We start from the raw sequence: 18,963 nt of genomic DNA on the forward strand, positions 1-18,963 counted from the left end.
CCCACGCCGGCCCCAGGATTCCAGCCTCCAAGGAACAGAGTTACACAGAAGCTCGTGTCATGTGACCGATCAGGCTCCACGAAGATCTGTGGCTGAAAATTAACTCCACCCCAGGGCACAAGCCCGGGACAAAGTAACCTCCAGGGTGCCAGAGAAAGAGCATTAGCAAGGATCAAGCAAACTCCTTTCACGGGTCTCCCTGGGAACCAGTTCCCCCACATTCCTGGCATTTACAGACCCAGGAACCAGCCGGGCCTTTCCGGGCACAAACGCAACCCTGTCAGCGGTCAGATGTGGGCTTGCCTTCACCCCCCACGATTGTCTCAGCTTCTCTCAAAAGCAGATGCTGAAGCACGGAAGAGTCACCAAAGGTAAGAACTTAAAGAAGTTTCCTAATCACCTCCAAGGAAATGATTTACGGGTAAAAGACTGGAAGGAGGCACCCACCCCCTCTGCCCTGAGGCCAGAGGCAGCACCGGCTGCAGAGCCTCAGGAGGGCGGCAGCACTCAGGCATGCAGGGCGGGGGTGCGGGAACTTGTGAGCCATCACAACGGAATCCACGAATCCACCGCGACAGTAACCTCTGCTGGGGGTGACTCAACAAAACTCATTTGGAGGGCACCACGACCACCGGCTTCCATCAAACAGAATTCACTGTTCATCCGGCAAACGGTAGCAATGCTTGCGGGTCCTCGCCTACCTTGGAATCAGCTCAGCTCCTGTGTCCACTCTGGTCCAGGGGCCAGGCCTCCGTCGGCGCGTGTAGGGCTGAGGTCATCAGAACGTGAGCGAGCGTGGCCAGGGCGTTTCTTCAGCTGCTTCTCCAGCTCTCCACACCCAACTTGAAAGACTCCACTCTGTGTAATAAAAAGGATTACATTATTTAGATTGATTTAACTCAGTATTAGATGCTTTTCACCCTTTCAGATGTAAACTCTGATAATAAAGAATTAAAAATCTTCTTTCTAAATACAAGTTGAAATAATGTTTAATGTGTTCTTATGACTATTTTTAAGGCTGATACACAATCATCGATCATGCCTTTATCCCGCCGGCCAGGACAGGCAGCTGCACGGGGAACACCCACCATCCACTTCTGCTCCCAACACACGTGAGCCGGCAGGCACCGAGCACAGGCCCAAGCATGTGCCCTCGGGCCAGGCCCGTGCGAGCCTCCCTGCTGCAGGGTGAGCGTGTGCATGAGACAGACAGAGAAGCACAGGCCCGGGCTCCTCCGGACCCCTGCTGCCGGGCCGAGAGCCCCAGGCCACCCCCATGCTCCTGGCACAGGGCTAGGACTCGACGTCGGCACATCATTCCCTGTTTGTGGAGCACGGTTTCAACCAGCAAGCCACCAACGAGGACGTTTCCACGTGCTCACGTGCTTCCAAAACCTGTGTAAGTGTCACGACTCTCTTCTCTTTGATAACGAAGGGAAGTCCTCCGGGCGGAGCTGCGCGCTAACACGGATGGCAGGAACCAGGGCCCCCCCCCACCGAGCGGTCGCTGGGGACTGGGCTGGAGTGCAGACCAGGCGCGTCTGACAGGGCAGGAGCCCCCGCTGTGCAGACAGGCCAGTCGCCAGGACGTGCCCCCAGGCCAGAGCCCCTGTCCCAACCCCCTAGTCCTCAGGGGCGGAACCAACCCGTCTCAAGGCCCTTCCACGTCTCCCCGCTGTGACTGCTTGGACCCGCCTGCGCCGTGTGTCAGGGCTCTGCGAGGGCCATCCCAGGGGTGATGGGACCGAGGCGCTGCCACACGATTAACCACATGACTGACAGGGGCCACCTGCCGGCCACCAGCAGTAGACGAGAGGAGGGCCAACGCGCCGCAGGTACAGAGGGTGATAAGAGCGTGAGCCACGTCAGGGCAGGGGAGGCTGCATCTTTCTCGCAAGAGAGAGCCAGAGAGAACCCGCGGAGGAAGCGGCAGGGAGCCATGGCCTGGGGACCGGAAGCTGGGTCAGCGAGCAGCTGAGTGCTGTGGTCCCGCCTCCCTCTCCATCGCCCGGATCCGCCAGGTGGGACACCTAGAAGCCTGAACGGGGCGGGGGGGGCCGGGGGGGGGGCGGACACGGGGGTAGGGTGGGACGAGCAGAAAGCCCCAGCAGCCGGGCTGCTCTGTAACCCCCAGCTCCTGACACACTCGGGTGGGCGACCCAGCCTCGCGCCTTTCTGGAGCCTTCTTCTGCCGAACGCTCCCAGGCTCAGGACGTTGCCCCCTGAAAACAGGGTGACCCCAACTCAGTCAAACCGGAGAGGCTTCTGCAATAGGTCCCATCCGACTGTCTCCTGACACGAGGAATTTCAAATGCCAGAGCCATGCTGGTTAAAACAGGGGCTGTGTAAGGCTGAACACGCCTAACCCTAATAGCAAGCACAGAGCCAGTCGTAGTGAAATAAACGTATCACTCAGCACCAGATGGACTGATTGGCTGTGCTGGCGATAATCATATTGATTAAGTGAAGCAGTTGTGTTTTCTTTTAAATGATATTCATCGTTATAATTTAATTAGACTGGAAATTAAGGCTTCACTCTGCCAAAAAATAAGTACTCTCATTTTCCACCTTGCCACTGTGTAAATCCATTACACGAGAGTGCAGTTAAGCAAGGATTTCAACGGAGCAGATTCTCTGATGTGCGGAGATGCCGATTATTTCAAGATACAGGTTTGATAGCTCGAGACAAGGGCACACCAGGTAAACCATCGAGGGGTGGACGGCAGCTGAGACAAAGCAGCCTGCTTCCTAATTCCTCACAGTGGCCTCTCCTTGAAGTGCTTAGTTAGTCCTAAGAACAGGTACCGGACTGGGAAGGGTGGAAGCCAGAGGGCAGCAGCCAGGGGACGCAGGTGGGGCCAGAGTTGCCGAGCCTGGGGGCACAGGAGGGCAGACAGACGCCCCTTGGCTGAGATGCCTGGAGGGAGGGAGGGTGGAATGCCTCTGGCAGAGGGCGACAGGAAGAAACTGCGTCAGAAAGCAAGTCCAGGCTGTTTTCAGACAGACAGCTCCCGCGGCCAGGGGGTGGGGACCAGAGGCTGGGAAGACGTTTGGGTGGCGGTGGGAGTGGTGGGGGGGAGCAGAGGGAGGCAACATGAGACACATCTCGGGGGTGCGATGGGCTCAGCTGGGTGGCCGGCAGTCCGGGTGGAGAAAGGAAACCGAGCCTGGACGACTCCAAGGACCTCGGCCCCGCACTGGGGGCGACGGGACGTGACAGCCAACGTGAGACAGTCAGAAAGAGGAAACTGTGGAAGAGGCGGTTTTCAGCCGTCCCGGCTGTGAAGACCTCTGAAGCAGGTTAGCTGCCGTCACGGCGACTTCAGCTTCGACAACGGCGGCGGCGGCACCTGCCCTGGTTAACGGAAGGGACACCTGGGAGGCGTCGGCAGGGGACGGCGAGACCCCAGCTGGGCAGAGAGAGGAAGCTGCCAACCTGGACTGCCAGACCCCACAAAAGTCTCTCTGCAAGGACACGTAGGACGACTGCAAACCAGCCACAGCCGGGAAACTTTGCTCGCAGCGGACCCTCGCTAGGAGAGACCCCACGAGACACAGAAGGAAAGGGGTGCCGGAGAGTCAGCACAGACAAGGATGCAGGTAGGAGCAGGCGGCACGTGGGCGTGCGGACCCCACAGACCGTTCGGGGGAGGGGGAGGGGGGCTCCCCGACCCTTCTCACGGGGCCAGGCCGCCTAGAGAGGGGGCCTGCCATCAATGTCCAGGGATTAAAAATCAGTGGTCAGCATCTCTTACGAGCAGAGATGTAAAAGCTTACATCTAGCACTATATAAAAGATAGTGCTTCCCAGCCAAGTTAAACATGCACACACCGAGGCTGCACAGCTGGCTGAGCGTTCAGAAATATAAATCACTGTGCCCCATCAGCAGCGGCACCTCCACTCACGAGTGCTTTCCCTTAGACTCCTTAGTAGTTCCAGTCGGTGTTTTCCCTAAATCTCCATTTGTACCGTGAACCTGATGCAGCTCTTACAAAAATGCATTCAACCTCTGGGAACTAACTGAAAACAGGGGAAAAAGAGGAGTGGATACATTGAAATGTTTTTTGCCAATCACGGACATGATGACCAAGTACATAAGGTGACCGCACCTCCCTTCCTTGAAGGGAGGAAAGGCCACCAGGCAAGAAGAGGCACCGGCGCCGGGGGCGCCTGGGCACGGTGCCCTGCAAAGACTCCAGCACGGCCATTGGGGAGTTGCCATAAGCGGAGCCGCCAAAGGATAAGGCCAGAGGGGGACCCCTGGGCGCCGTGGCCCTCCTGAGTTAGTTTCCACAAAGGGACGGCTGCCTGGTGGACACTGCGAGCACAGAAACTGCTGCTCCCCAGTCGTGACCGGAGCAGGGGTTCGCCGAGGGGTTGCGGAGCCCAGGCGAACAGTAGAATTACACAGGACATGGTGCTGATGCGCCCGGGGTGTCTGTCTGGTGACAGTGTAGTAGCTTCACTCCGATGCTCAGAGAAGCCTCTGGCCTCCACGCTGGTGTAGCAGAGAAGCCCCGATTCAGCCCCCCAGGGGCTGTGAGCCAACCTGAACCCCGTCCTTTCCCCGACGCTGAACCAGCAGAAGTTCACAGCCTTTCTTTTTCCAGTACAACCATGGCTACTCAATGGTGGCCTATGAAGTGGGTTGTTAAGGGGCACTAAAATTCAGAATTCATAACCCAAACCGGGGGTGCTACTAGAGCTGACAGGTCTAATTCGATCCCAAGAAGTGGGGTGTCCACGCTCAGCAGCAGAGCTGGCCCCACGGCTCGCCTGAATGGAGAGGCCGTGAGCCCGCCACTTCCAAAGGGACAGTTCCTCACCGACGGCTGCCTTTGTCTGTCGTGGAGCTCAGCTGCCACCGCTCTCACTTGTGTCGTTAGGTGAGTTTTGTTTCATCACTGACACTAGTTTAATACGGGCTGTCTGTGGGCACCGTGATGAAAATGTCACCTCTTTGTGAACCAGTTTTCCAATAAGCAAACTTAACAGTAGCATAAACAGCATCATAAATCATCTCCACACTCACTGCCGGACAGACACACAGGCCCGGCCCGCCCCCGCCCACTTTCTGTGGGGCACGGACGTTTCATTTACTGGCACTGAGCTGGCTCAGAGAATGTGTAATTTAACTAACTCGCAACGTACTATCGAGGGAAGTATAACAAACCTACTCGAGATCTTTCTAAGTTCTTGGAGCACTCGGACATACTATCAAATGAAGTCTCGCAACGGATCTCAGGCAGGCTGCTGACAAGTTCACTGGAACTGGCTCAGTTAATTTCTTCCCAGTTGTTTGATAATGCTGAGCAATGTTCTCCACACGCAAAGAAAGACCCACAGGGTTAGAAGTGTTCAAGGTACAGAACCCTGTGGCTAACAGGGACCTAAAAGAGGCTTTTAACTGACAATGGTGATGAAGTATACATCTTCATGCTTTTCCTCCCAAGACCCCACCAAAGTGGCAGAAAAGGAAATTTCTGGCAGGGAATGAACGATAACCACACTGAAAACTTACAAAGGGGTCTGAGCAGCGGACAAGGGCACTGGCCTAGGTGGTTGTGGCGTGAAGCACTGACCTCAGGATGACCGGAAGGGTGAGCAGTGGAGACAGCAGTGTAGGATGTGGGGGGCAGGGGTTTCCCCGAGAACAGAGGCCATGACAGGACTTCCACACCTAGGCTGAGACCTGAGAACAAGCTCTCCGTGACAGCACGGCCGCTTGGGCCTGGAAGAGAAGCATATGAGGCAACGGGAAATTCCTAAAAACACCATCAGCCACGTGAGGGAGAGGACAAAGCAGAGAGATTCACCGAGAAAGAACAGGACAAAGCTGGCACGTGACGTCTCACTAGCAATGCAGACTCCAGAAAATAATAGAGGATGCTTCCTGAGCTCCCGGGGGGAGTTACAGGACCCTAAAATTCTAGACCCAGCTGAATTACCCATCAAGCATGGGGACAAAATGCCTGTATTTCTGACCATTGCACAAGGAGCCCAAGAAGTCCGTGAGCCAGGCACTCATGGAGAAGTGGGTTAAGGAGGTGCTCCAGCAAAACAAAAACAGAATCCAAGAAACAGACACCGTGGGACATGAGACCCCGCGGCGACCAGAGGAGCCAGAAGGAGCAGGGGAGCCGGAAAAGACACTGCGGGGTCCCAGTCGGACACCTCCTCGTCTTGGCGAGGGCTCTGTGACGTGGAGTCACGGGTTCTGCCCTCTCCAGTCACGCCACACGGTTCTGCAGTGAAACACGCTCGTATGATCATGACACTGTAAATATTACTTTCCAAGTGTTAATAACATTTTCAAACTAGAGCTGTGGAAAAAAGCACAGAAAGCCTCATGATAGATGAGAAACAGGCTAAAAGTGTGTTCAACTTTGTCCATGTAACTCTTCGTAACGACCGAGAGCTGCAGAGGCAGTATGTTTTAAGTGCCCACGTGACCTGACACACAGAAGTGTGGCTTACAGCTACGGTGACACCTGCAAGGAGAGCGAGGGCCAAGGGGGAGAAGACGCAGACTGAGGACTGTTTACATCCGGGGAGAGGAGGGACGAGGGGTCTTCCCCCCTGACTCGCACTCCCTGCCAGCCGGAGCACGCTGCCCACCACGCGGAGTGTCTGTCGCCTCCGGTGGCGGCTGTACACGGCGGGGTCCAGGGGCGCCCTCACGCAGCGGGGCTGTTCAGTGACTGCGGCGTGCTCACCGTGCAGACTGAGATGCCCTGGTTTTAACCAGTGAGGTGGCTGCGCACGTCACACTGGTCACATAAAGTCCACATTTTTAGTCCTTACCTGAGAGTGTCTATTGATTTTAGAGAGAGAATGAGAGAGAACGAGAGCGAGAGCGAGAGCGAGAGAGAGAGAGACACCAATCAGTTGCCTCCCATACACACCGCAACCGGGGACTGAACCTGTAGCCTGGGTATGTGCCCTGACCAAACCAGCAAACTTGCGGAGTACAAGGTGATGCTGCAACCCACTGAGCCACCCAGCCTGGGCTAACATCAGCACTGTTGACAAAAGGTTTTTTTCTTCACTATGAAAGGGAAAAGGCGCGATGCGCCAGCCGGTCCTGTGACGGGGGAGGCGCCGTCTGCACTGACGTCCACGTGTGATGAGAGGGTTTGTCATGGAGGGAGGAGAGGTCAGACCCGTGCACAACCCAGGAGTCCCAGCTGCGTACCGGACGCCCCACGCATGCACCAGAATCCCGCCTGTGTCACCGACGTCCCATGTACAGAACACGCACCATTTTGTGTTGTGCGCCCATCCGCGGTTTTCTGGTGCACCCCCCACACACAGCGCTTCCGCGGGCCCAAAAGCTGGCCTGGACAGTGAGCGCAGGCGTCACGAGGACGAGCCCGCGTGCCTGGAGACGGCGCCCTGGGAGCTGAGAGGGGCCACTGGTAAGCTTGTGCCGAGCTGGAGGGCCCCGAGGAAGAAACCCAGGAGCTACGAGGAGGCTGCCGCTCCTTGCAGCGTCCTCAGGGCACGGACAGGAAACACCATCGCCCTCCGTGCAGCCCGTGCTGAAGTGCCGTCAACCAGCGGGAGCTGAGAGACAGCCCGCTCCTCCCGTGCCGTCGTCCTGGGTTCCTCTGTACCTCGTCTGTCCCACGACCTGGGGGGGCCAGCGGAAGTGCCCAGAGGAGCAGCAGTCTATTGGGTGGGGTTGTACATGAGGGGAGATCCCCCCAAAACTGGAATTATCTTCTGGAGGGCGGGCCCCTTGTAGGACAGGCTTCCCCGCTCGGTGAGTGTTCTGGGAACCCGTCTGCATCAGTGCACCAGCTGGCGTTGTTGTGAGAGGCTGTGTTCAGCTCCAGTGAATTGTTTTGAAGGCTCTTTCAACACATTTGCCCGTGTCATGACAGGTGATTTACGAGCGCACCCGCCCACACCAGCTCAGCAGTTTTTGACCAAAAATGGCAAGATCCCTGTGCCCCACCTTCCCTATTCACCAGATCTTGCCCCAGGGACTTCTTTTGTTTCCCCAGATTTAAAAAGCCCTGAAAGGGAAACAGTTTGCTGAGGGCAGAAACACTAAAAGCATCAAAGCCGACAAGTTCAAAAACTGTTTTGTGCAGCAGAAAAAAAAACCTCCCGGTGGGTGCACTGCATCAGATGGAGAGCACTTTGAAGGAGACTGAAGTTAACCACGCAAGAATAAACACACAGCTTTTTATAGATGAACCCCGTTTCCACGGGCGCCCCCTCACACACAGAAAACAGACGCGGAGGACGCACTCGCCACGTCCCCGGTGCCCGCTGCTGCGAGGGGACGGAGCGCACGGTGCCTCCTCCTCCCCAGCTGCGCGCCTGCGTCACGTGCACAGAGTCCCCACTGGGCCGGCTCTGTTCTTGAACAAAATGTAAAGTTTCTTAAAAGACACTCGGAGATGTAAGGCGTGTTTCTGAAAGACGTGGAGTCGAGGCAGAGGGCAGATGCTGTGGACACAGCCCCTGCCCAGACACAGGCCTGCCAGGAGCCCCACCCCCACACACAGCCCCAGACCCCTTAGATGAGGCTGACTCCCAGGCTGATCCTGTTTATAAGGAAAAAAACAAAACAAAACAGCTCAATCAGCAGCTGCTCCCGTGCTGACGCCCGAGAGGAGCTTCGTCCTGGGGACACGGACTGATGCAGGAGGGGACGCCTCAGCCGGCATCCCTCACGGCACTCACCTTCCCTGCCCAGGACCCACCTCACGCAAAGGGTTCGGTCTCCACCGGCAAACATGCACGACACTCCTTATGCAGAGGGCGGTAATGGTGAAATCACTCAATGACCACATACGCATTGCTTCAGCTCTGGGCTTGGCAGAAAAGAATGAAATAAAGTCCCCCGAAGGGTCAGTCGGTGCCCCCAGCGCTTACCTGGGCGGACGGACGCCCTGGCCCCGGACTGCGGGGAGAGACGGGCCGCGGTGCCGTGTTACATAACAGCACTGCAGACCACGCGGCGGCCTTTCAGAGCAAGCCAGGGAGTCCTTACGTGCGTTACAGACAAAAGCAGAAGCAGCACATGATTTCTGCAAGAATTCTTGGGCTTCATGGATCAAAATTTTTAAAAATATCTCAACCGTGAAGCTTACACCCTCGATGTGGAAAACCCCAAGGTGCAGGAGCGGGTGGGAGGGTCGCATCGAAGGCGTACTCACGGGACACCGGGACCTCAACGGTGACCTGAGCGCGAGGCAAACGGCATGGGAGAGCACCAGCGGGCAGCGCTGGACTGTCGGCGGTCTCTGGCTGGTGCTGGACCGGCGCCGGCCGGCTGACTCTGGGCTGGCTGACACTGCTGAGCTGCGGCAAAGCTGTGGACGACCCTGGCTATGGAAGGCCCGGCAAGGACGCCGGCGTGCACGGGGCTTCAGTCGGGGGCAGCGGGCACCCCGAGACCCCTCGCCTCGTGTCCTGCCCACCAGCAGATGAGGTCAACCCAAAGCAGGGGTTTTTGCGTTTCTGGGATGAAGAAACGGAACTGAGTCCCGAACACTGTTTGTCCCCAGATGACGGGTCCCGTTAACCCCTCCATGGACCTTCACGACGCCTGCCTGTGCGCTGGCAGAGGGCTTCAGAGGTGGGAGAAGCGCCCCTCCCAAGTGATCACCCCGCTGTGCTGGTCCCCCCAGAAGCTTGCAGGCCCAGTCCCTGGGGGGCCAGTGCACAGGCCTCTGCACAGAACAGCGCGACCGTCTCCCGGGCTAGGGACAAAGCCACTGGAGTGGAACACCGCCCCAACGCCTCCTCCTGGAAACCCAGGTTAGCAACAGAGCCGCCCACACGGGGCTGCGCTGAGGGCTGAACAGAATCATCCGGGTGAAGACGGCCAGCCGCACAGCTCCCGGCACAGAGCAAGAGCTCGGTAAGTGCCGGCTGCGCTGGTGGCAGTGGGGAGGACAGACCCCCCATGCTGATACACCACGCCGACTGCAGAACCCAGATACACTCCTAACCGGCAAAAGTTAAGTGATGCTGACCAGTCTGTCTGTTGTTTACTTATTTATTTATGTCTAGACAGGGGAAAGGAGGGAGAGAGAGGGGGAGAGAAATATCAATTGGCTGTCTCTGTACACGCCCCAACCGGGGATCAAACCCACAACCCAGGCATGTGCCCTGACCAGGAATTGAACCGACGACCTATCCCTGAGCCACGCCATTCAAGGCCTAAATAGTTATTGTCTTCTTCTTCTTCTTTTTTTTTTAAAGATTTTACTTATTTGTTTTTAGAGAGGGGGAAGAGAGAGAGAAAAAGAGGGAGAGAAACATCAGTGTGTGAGAGAAACATCAGTCGGCTGCCTCCTGCACACCTCCCACTGGGGACGTGGCCCGCGAGCCAGGCCTGTGCCCCGACTGGGAAGCAGTGACTGTCCAGTTTGCGGGAAGATGCCCCATGCACTGAGCCACACCAGCCCAGGCCTGGACAGCTTCGTGTTTGTCTCAGCACGGTTCTGCTCAAGTCCCACCTTCCTACTGTCATCCTTGCTCTACCTGTGTGTCCCACCTCCTCCAGGAAGACCCCACAAATGCAAAGCGTGGGCTCCCCGCCCACCGCCCAGCCCAGACGGCCCTCCGCCCGGTGAGGATCGATGGCCGCGTCCTCTCGACTCCGAATAAAACAGTGTCCTCCAGACATGAATCCTGGGGTTATCCGTGACCTCCACGGAGAAGTGTCAACAACCATCAATCGTTAATCAATCACTGTCTGCCACAGGTCCAGCCACGCAGGTAGTGATACTCTTGTCCTCCCGACATACCTGATAAATGACGCTTTTTCCTTCCTCCTGTTATTCTTGTGGTGTCTGTGTGTTTGATCTCAAAGGCTGTCAGCCTTTTAAGGGCAGGCACCAAGAAAACCTCCAAGGGCCCTCAGGCCTGAGCCACTGCCTAAAAGGCACGAGCCCCCTAAGTACCTCTGGCTGTCTGGAGTCCCCCACTCCCGACACTCCCTGAAAGAGCACTGGATGCCCTCCTCCATGCACAAAAAAACCCTGCTACTGTAGCAGGTGTTTAGAAGTGCTCTTAACTGACTATTTATCTTCCTTTATGTGGTGTCTGTATATGCCTGACTAACCATAACAGTGGATTGCTTACAAAAGTCAGAGCCGGCTGTGACTTCCAATCCGAAGAATTTATAAAGTGGTTCTCGGAGCATTCTTCGCACGCGTGCAGGAAGGGCTACCGGGGCTGTGACGGTGCCGGGGGCGAGGAGCTCACTTACACTGTGTCAACGGTAAAGGCCTCTCCCGCAGCGGCTCCCGTGGGCGGGCCAGACCCTCTGAGTCGGCGCTGCGCTGGCTGCTGGAGAACCCCGCCTGTCCTGGGCCGCCTCCAGGCAGAATCGGAACAGTTGTCAGAGACGACAACAACGTTCCGAAGGCACCTCCTCTTCTCAGCCCCACTGAAGAGCAGACAGGGGAAGAGCTGAGGACGCAGTGAGTAACATTCTGCAAAATATTTTTCAGTCTTATCATCACATTGTACTCCCCCAAAGAGCCCCAGGGAAGGCATTCGAGCAAGGCGAGTGGATTCCATTGTTTCACAGATGAATGAGACCAAACGGAGTCCAAAGACACGGCGTGAAACACTAAGACGTTCTGCCTCCCCCTCCAGCCACCTTCCCACGCCCGGGGGAGCCCCGCCCAGCAGTGCCACGGGGGACACACGGAGGGCCCTCTGCCCTGTGGCCCAGGGGACACTCTTCGCCCCTTACAGCTCATAGTCCCTCCTTCGCTCTCCCCCCACGCCCTCAGACTCCGGGATCATAACACCGGGGTCATGACCCAGTCTGCCCAGGACGTCCCGTTTTCCTTGTCATCCAACAGTAACTACTAGTCACAGACCCTTCCGCTCTCAAAAGTGTCCCCTTGGAGCAGTAAATTACACGGTCACCTACGTCAACACAGCCTGTGTCCCCGAACTGGAGGCAAGAGGGGCCGCCAAGGCTGCCGGCCCCCGTCTCCCCACCGCACACCAGGCAGGTCACGCCCGAGAGGAGTGTGGGCCACCCACAGCCTGGCCCCGTGTTTCTGCCTGGCTGCACTGCCCACGGAACCCTCTCTCACCGAGCAGCTTCTCCCAGGGACTCGAGGCAGAGAGCGGCTGGCTCCCCGCACTCCACCCTGGTACCCCGCCCCCCATGACCAGATGCCCGGGAGCCAGCAGGAGGAGACTGTGGTGGGAGATTCAGCAGGTGGGGAAGAGGCTGAGGCTGCCCAAAGCCCCCACACGTCTCCAGGGAACTTGCCACACACACCTATTCAGGTTATGAAGTAGTTATCCCTCTTCAAAAACAAAACGAAAGAGGAAACCTCGGAGAAGTCACCTGTGATAGAATTCAGACATGAGTCAATTTCTTTACCTTACAAGGGGTTTTTTAAAAAAGAAAAGGTGGGGATGTGGCCTGAGGTGTGGCAGACAGAACCACTCCATACCCGTTCCTTCCCTGGTGACCGAGCTCCCAGCTGGGCACTTCAGAAGGCGCTTCCAAAGAGGGAGTCTGAGCGGTCGCTAAGGTAACAGGAAGCACTCGATCGTGGGCAGTTGGGGAACGGAAACTGGAGCTGCAGGGAAACACCACGGCGCACCCACAGAATGGTGCAGCTTAGGACACCAGTCAGAGCCCGTTCTGAGGGGCGCCCACAGCACCTGCTGGCCACGGCCCAGTGCGTGTCCGCTGGCATGCAGGTGCACACACCTGCGGCCCGAAGGCCTGCACTTTTCCACCCGGAGTTGTGTAGCAGAATGGTCCCAGCCGTTTTGCTCACATTTCCTAAATGTCCATCAGCAGACTGAATAAATGCACGATACGTTCGGGCGGTGGAATACTACACAGCAGGAACATAAGCTCCACCCCTCCAGGGAGCCTCACGACACAATGTTGAACAAAAGAACACAGATACAAAAACACGTTCTTACAACACACGCACGTGTATACAGTTCAAACCTACGGAGCAGACAAGCAGACCCACTGACCACCCCAGCGCACCACAGGCAGGGGATCCAAGGACAAACCCGCGGGCTCCAGCCCCCTACCCGTGTGGGGGCCCAGGGACAGCAGTGCCTTTCCAGCCTGGGCCAAGGTCCCCCAGAAGCCGGCTTGGTGCCGGCTCACTGAGCTGCACATTTGAGCTCCGCGCCCTTCCCAGTGTGCAATGCTCCCCAACAACGGCTAAACACGGGCACCGACCAGGCCCTGCTGCTGAGCGGGAAGGGGCAAGAGTCGGAGCAGGAGGGACCTGCAGAGGCAGCGCCGTCACCGCCAGGGGCTGCTGATGGGGAAGGAGGGTCTCCAGAACCTGGATGGGGACGGAGGTCTCGGCACGGGAGCTTCCAGGACAACAAAACCTGGGAGGCGCACAGCTTGCTCTGGCGAATGAGGCCAGAGAGGAATCTGCAGTCCTCACGCTGTCCTGAGATGTGATTTAACGTGCTTCTTCGTTACCTTTGCAACTAACGGCAAAAACTGAATTACCTACTCAGAGTAAACGAATCCTGATAGCCACTGTAACTAGAAGCATGGAAAGTGCAACGAATGCCAGCACCTCCTGGTCTATCACACCGACCAGGGGAGGGACAGGTGCTTACGAATACCCCAATCAGTCCTCATACTGCTCCAGGCGAGCGGGTTAATCTCCTAGAAACTAAAACAGGCTCCTGTCAGTGACAAGTACTTGGTCCAGTAAACAAGTCCTCCCCACTCTTGCCTCATCTGGCGCTCCGACAAACGCCCGCACCAGCACCCTGCCCCCTGTCCCTGCTTTGGAAGCCGGCCGAGCTGTCTGGAGAACCCAACCATTCCTTGGGACAAATGTGGGCTGTTTGCTAGAACGGCTGGAAAGGGAATTAATAGGTATTTCATAGAATAAACAGATTAACATTTTAAACTTTGTTTCATGAACAGAAAATGCTGGCCACGCCGCGCTGCAGTTAATTCTACCTTTCAGAGGAGTCTGTTATGAAGTGACTTCTTGTCAAGGGAGAAAATTATGCAAGAAAAAAAAATCTCACATTTTCCTCTCAAAATCTCAAATAGAAAAGGTCAAGTAAAAATAAACACAAAGCCGACTAATTGGAGCTTCTCTTCTCCCTGCACCAGCGAATAGAGCAGAAAGTTAAAAATAAGAGGCCTGAACTTTCCAGAAAAAGGGCTGCAGGATAGAAATACACGCTCACAACTGACTCCCAAGCAGCTAATTACAACCGTCTACAGCTGCTCTCTGAGCGCCACTAAATATTATCTATAGAGGCAGAAAAACAGAGACAAAAACTGCTCACGGGACCTCCGGAAACCACACATTGACGGACAACCGCATACACGGCGTGACCTACTGCAGAAGTCCAGAGGTAACTTCACGAGTAAATAAACTGACTTTGTGTAAGCCAGGCTGAGTTGGCTTTTCTGTCGCTTGTTGCCAAGGGCACACGGAGCGTCATCCCAACACGGGTCTGCACGGCGAGCCTGGCAACAGCCGGAAGGCGCCCCATCAGCCTGAAAACACCGTGTGCGCCCCGACTCTACACCAGCGTGTCCGTGCCAGGAGGGAGCCCGGCCCAGCGGCGAGCAGGGGTGCAGCCTCACATGGGCGCGCACGTGCCGTGCCCATACCTGCAGGCACACACACGTGCCCAGTGGGAGCGGCGCAGACCAGTGACTCGCACGTGACCTCCAGAGCCCACGTGCCTGGCCGGTCCTGACGAGCGCTGTGCCGTCTCGGGAAGCCGCCCAGGCTTTTTGCCCCAGTTCACGCAGCCACAAGCCAGAGCAGAGGCCGGAAGTGCCCAGCCCCTGTGGCCGGAGAGTGGACAAATTCATGCATACCTGTGAACCCCCAGATGGTGGCCTGCGTGCCAGCTGCGTGTGTGTGCACGCGTGAAGCTGCCACCCCAAGACCGTCACAGAGGTTGTCATCGGACAGCTGAGGTGACTCCTGCTTTCTTTTCCCTGTGTCTGTTGTCTGGATTTTTCACACCAACGCACACAGTTTCACGGCAGGAAGAGTGAGAGCAGGGGTAAGGATGGACACCACACGTGGGAAAGGCAGGAGGGGAAAGGCCAGGGGGCTGCGCCGCCCTGCCAGGACCTGTGTTCTCGCCCCCCCCATTGGTGCCACCCCCACTTCTTCACGGCCCGGTGCGGTCCCCTACCACAGCCACCACTGCGGCTGTGCGGCTGCACAATCGGACTTCTATTTCACTCCAGTGTCAGCGGCCACGAGTGGCTAATGGCACCACTTTAAATGTTCCTTAAATTCTCAAAGCAGCTCGGGGAGGTGGCCGTGGTCTCAGGGCACCGCACAGGTCCGCAGTCCCCTCGCAGGGCCACCTCCGAATGAAGCAAGGCGATCTCTGGTCTCCATGCCGTCCCACAGATGACACGAGGCCTGGAGGCCCCACACACACAGCAGGAAGACGCTCATGGGGGGAGAGCGGCCCTCCTGACCGGCTGGCGCCAGCGCAGCATTTAAAGCACGGGGCTGCTCACGCCCGGGGGGCACAGCCCCGCGGGGCCCACATGACCAGACCCAAGGCAGCCCAGGGCTCAGGGGGCTGGGCCCGTCCAGGGCGCCCCGGCAGCTGGACGAGCCCCGCACTGGGCAGGGTGTCTTTTAAATGGTGTAAGCGCCAGAGCAGAGGGCAGAGGAAGGCAGGTGCTCGCCAGCGAGGCCCCTAACACAATGACTGGCTTCCTCTCACACAGAAATCCTCTCCGTGGGTCTGGCCAGCAGAAGAGGGGCTCGGGGCAATAGGCAAGGGGCCGAGTGCGTGGGACTTCACAGGTAAAAGGGGACCCGGTAGTCAGCGAGCAAGCCTCCCGCGGCGCCTCACCGGGCGCTGGGCACTAGCTGCCCCTGACGCTGTCTCACCGGGCAGGGCTGCGGCCGTCCCACTGCTGAGACCTCCCTGTGGCAAGGCTGTCCCCTGCCCAGGTGAGAACCAAGGCCTCCGGAGCCCACCGGCACCGGCAGGACTGACCCGGGGCCTCCTGTCCGAGGCCTGCCAGCAGCACCGGCTCATCCTGTTTCATCGTCCCCCCGGCCACTGTCATCCCCGTGCAGAAGCCACTGGAGCAGGGGAAAGACTGTATTCTTAAGCTCACAGGAGAAACCATGAAAAATCAGTTTGTAAATCAAATCAAGTCAGCCTTTACCAGGCGCCCGGCGCAGAGAACACGGCGTACTCTCAGCGGGGGTGTCTACTGAGATGTGGCGGCTGGGGGCCGGGCCTGCGGCCCCGGGATGGACGGAAGGTTCTGGCACAGTCCTGAGCACGAAGCTGGCCCTGCCACGGCTGTGCTGTCTCCATCCCCTTGTCTGATGTCTCCTCATCTCCGTCTGACTTCTCCAGCTCAAAGTCCACAGGCGGACTTGCCCAAGCGAGGCCGACACTCCACAGCCGTGTGCGTGGCTCATCTCCCGCCAAGGGCAGGCCGGCAGGCCGGCTGACCCAGCCCATGGTGACGGTGACGGCATGGCCAGCACCAACAGACCGCCGCCCTCCCCCCCTGAAGTTCCTCCTCCCTCTCAGAAAGAGAGCGAGACCCAGCGTGACACCCCGCTGCCCGAAGAGAGCAGGCAGCAGAGGAGAATCCCCTCGATCCGGCAGGCCCAGGTGCAGGTGAGCTGCGGGGTGTGGGGGGAAGGCAAGCAGCCTGGAGTGTCCATGGGAGCCCGCGGGCTCGAGGGCACCCGCCACTGTGCACACAGGCTCCCAGGTGCCGCCGACTCCGTGGGATCAGCACCCGGGACCTCGGAGAAGTGGGGGCGGAGCTGTCGTTGCATCATCACACAGCCCGTTTCAGAGAGAACTGCGTGTGAGCTCAGAGTGAGCAACCACGAACTTCCGGGGTCTGGAGCGCCGAGAAGGCCCCACCGCCTGCCTCTAATGCATCCGCTCCAACTACGCACGTGCAGTAGGGACAGCTCTGGGAGAGCTCCCGAGTTTCCGCCCGTCCGACGCCTGAGAGCTGGTGTCTCGGGGAAGGGCTGTGTGCACGTGTGTGTGCACGCACGTGTGTGCACGCACGCGCACCATCCGCTCGTGTCCTGAGTCTGTCTTCCTGCCGGACCTAGATCTCCACGCCGGCACTCCACCCCACCCCGCGCTTTTTAAATTATTTATGATATGTCGCAAAAAGTTTTTTCTCACAATTGATCTTTCTGTCTTCTGACCTTATTTACAGTGTTTTGTTGTTTTGTTTTTGGTCAGATAGTTTTCCATTGTTGCAAGGTTTGTTTTTTTTTAAAAGATTTTATTTATTTCCAGAGAGAAGGGAGGGAGGGAGAGGAAGAGAGGAAGAGAAACATCAATGTGTGGTTGCCTCTCGCACACCCCCCACTGGGGACCTGGCCTGCAATCCAGGCATATGCCCTGACTGGGAATTGAACTGGCGACCCTTTGGTTTGCCGCCTGTGCTCAGTCCACTGAGCTATACCAGCCAGAGCTGTTGCAGTGGGTTTTTAAAAAATATTTTATTTTATTTACTTTTAGACAGAGGGGAAGGGAGGGTGAAAGAGAGGGAGAGAAACATCGTACGCCTCCTGGCCTGCAACCCAGGCCTGTGCCCTGACTGGGAATCAAACCAGCAGCCCTTTGGTTCGGAGGCTGGCGCTCAATCCACTGAGCCGCACCAGCCAGGGCGGCAGTGTTTTTTTAAGGCAGTCAACTCTGCCTGTTTTTCCTTTCGCTGGACCTGAGTTTCGAGTCACAGTTTTAAAAGCCTTCCCCAACGCCTGGATGGTCCCACCTTTTGCCCTTGGCTCTCCGGCCCCTCTGGGGCACACGAGCGTGAGTGCCGGAAGGCGGAAATCTAGTGGCTGCTGCACCATGACCCCAGTGCTGACCTCTGCTATCCCCAGTCCTTATTAAGACGCCCATCTTGACCCGGGCACTCGTGGGGCCCCCGGAATCACGCACGTACTAGCATCCCAGCCGACTTGGGCTCGCTCTGAGCTCCGTTTATTCCACGCGTCTGTTCGTGCATCGTTACTGCGCCACGTCACTGCAGGCTTCAGTTGCCACAAGGTTCCCTGTCTGTGGGCTGTCTGCATCCCCAGCCCTTGCTCTTCTGAGTTCTCTCGGGGCTCACACACGCCTGTTTTCCGTGTCAGTTTGACAACCCACACGCCCAGCCCCACAAACGCCCGTTCCAACGCAGTCTCCTTCAGCCTCTGGCTCTGGTGTAAACCTTTGAGAAGACTTCTCTCGCCGCGAACAACAAAACTTCCGTCTACGACAAACGGGGTGACTGACATTCATGGGCCCCCGAGAAAAGATTTCGAGACATCTAAATGTTACTTTCTGGTAGAGTCTGAAATGCATAGAAAACGCATTTCTAAACCCTACGTCATTACAGCGGCACCCCAGCAGACGCATGTCCTGCCATCACATCGCAGCCGCGTGCATCACCTCCACTCGCGCGTGACCCCTTCCACCTCGCTGACCTCTGGCTTGGGGTCCTGCCCCTAAGAAGGACCCAAACCCGCCACAGACAGCACTAAGCACGGCTTGTAAAAAGTAAGGCAGGCTAAACGACTTTCATGTTGCTAGGAAAATTTATTTTTTTATTGATCTATGTTTTGACTAACTCTCAAGCCACCTGTTTTTCGGTGTTTAGGAGAGCACAAGATCAGGCAGGGGAACAGCCAAAGAACAGAGGACCCGTGGCCTCCCTGGTGCCGCTCCGGGGCTCCCCAGGCCCAGGAACTCGACCCAGGCAGCCCTCTCGTCTCCAGGGCACGTCGCTAGCGTGGCTTTAGAGAAATGACAACGAGCGTACTTGGGATAAGAAGCTAATGTGACTGTGTTTGTATTGAATGCGCTAGTCCAGGCTGTAACATTAAACGTGACCACGACCCACACATGGAACACAGAGGGCTTTGTTAGGTGCCGTGAAAGGGCTGTCAGCCCGGCTGGCATTGTAGCCGAGTGGAGAAAGGAACCTGTGAG

At 57.3% G+C, this 18,963-nt stretch overlaps 1 protein-coding gene across 4 annotated transcripts in view; it reads right to left on the reverse strand.

Moving 5' to 3' along the window:
• ADARB1 (adenosine deaminase RNA specific B1) overlaps positions 1-18,963 on the reverse strand; it is a 103,520-nt gene that overhangs the window by 57,596 nt on the left and 26,961 nt on the right. For 3 of the 4 annotated variants that reach the window (XM_045852450.1, XM_045852451.1, XM_045852453.1), the window contains exon 2: positions 702-858. The gene's annotated coding sequence lies outside the window, so the exon portion shown is untranslated. Of the gene's footprint in view, positions 1-701; positions 859-14,387; positions 14,409-18,963 lie in introns of those variants that run through there. The other variant, XM_045852452.1, reaches the window with a different exon arrangement.

This window comes from Phyllostomus hastatus, unplaced genomic scaffold (genome assembly GCF_019186645.2).
Source record: "Phyllostomus hastatus isolate PE091 unplaced genomic scaffold, TTU_PhHast_1.1 phas_contig_948, whole genome shotgun sequence".
NCBI lineage: Eukaryota > Metazoa > Chordata > Mammalia > Chiroptera > Phyllostomidae > Phyllostomus > Phyllostomus hastatus.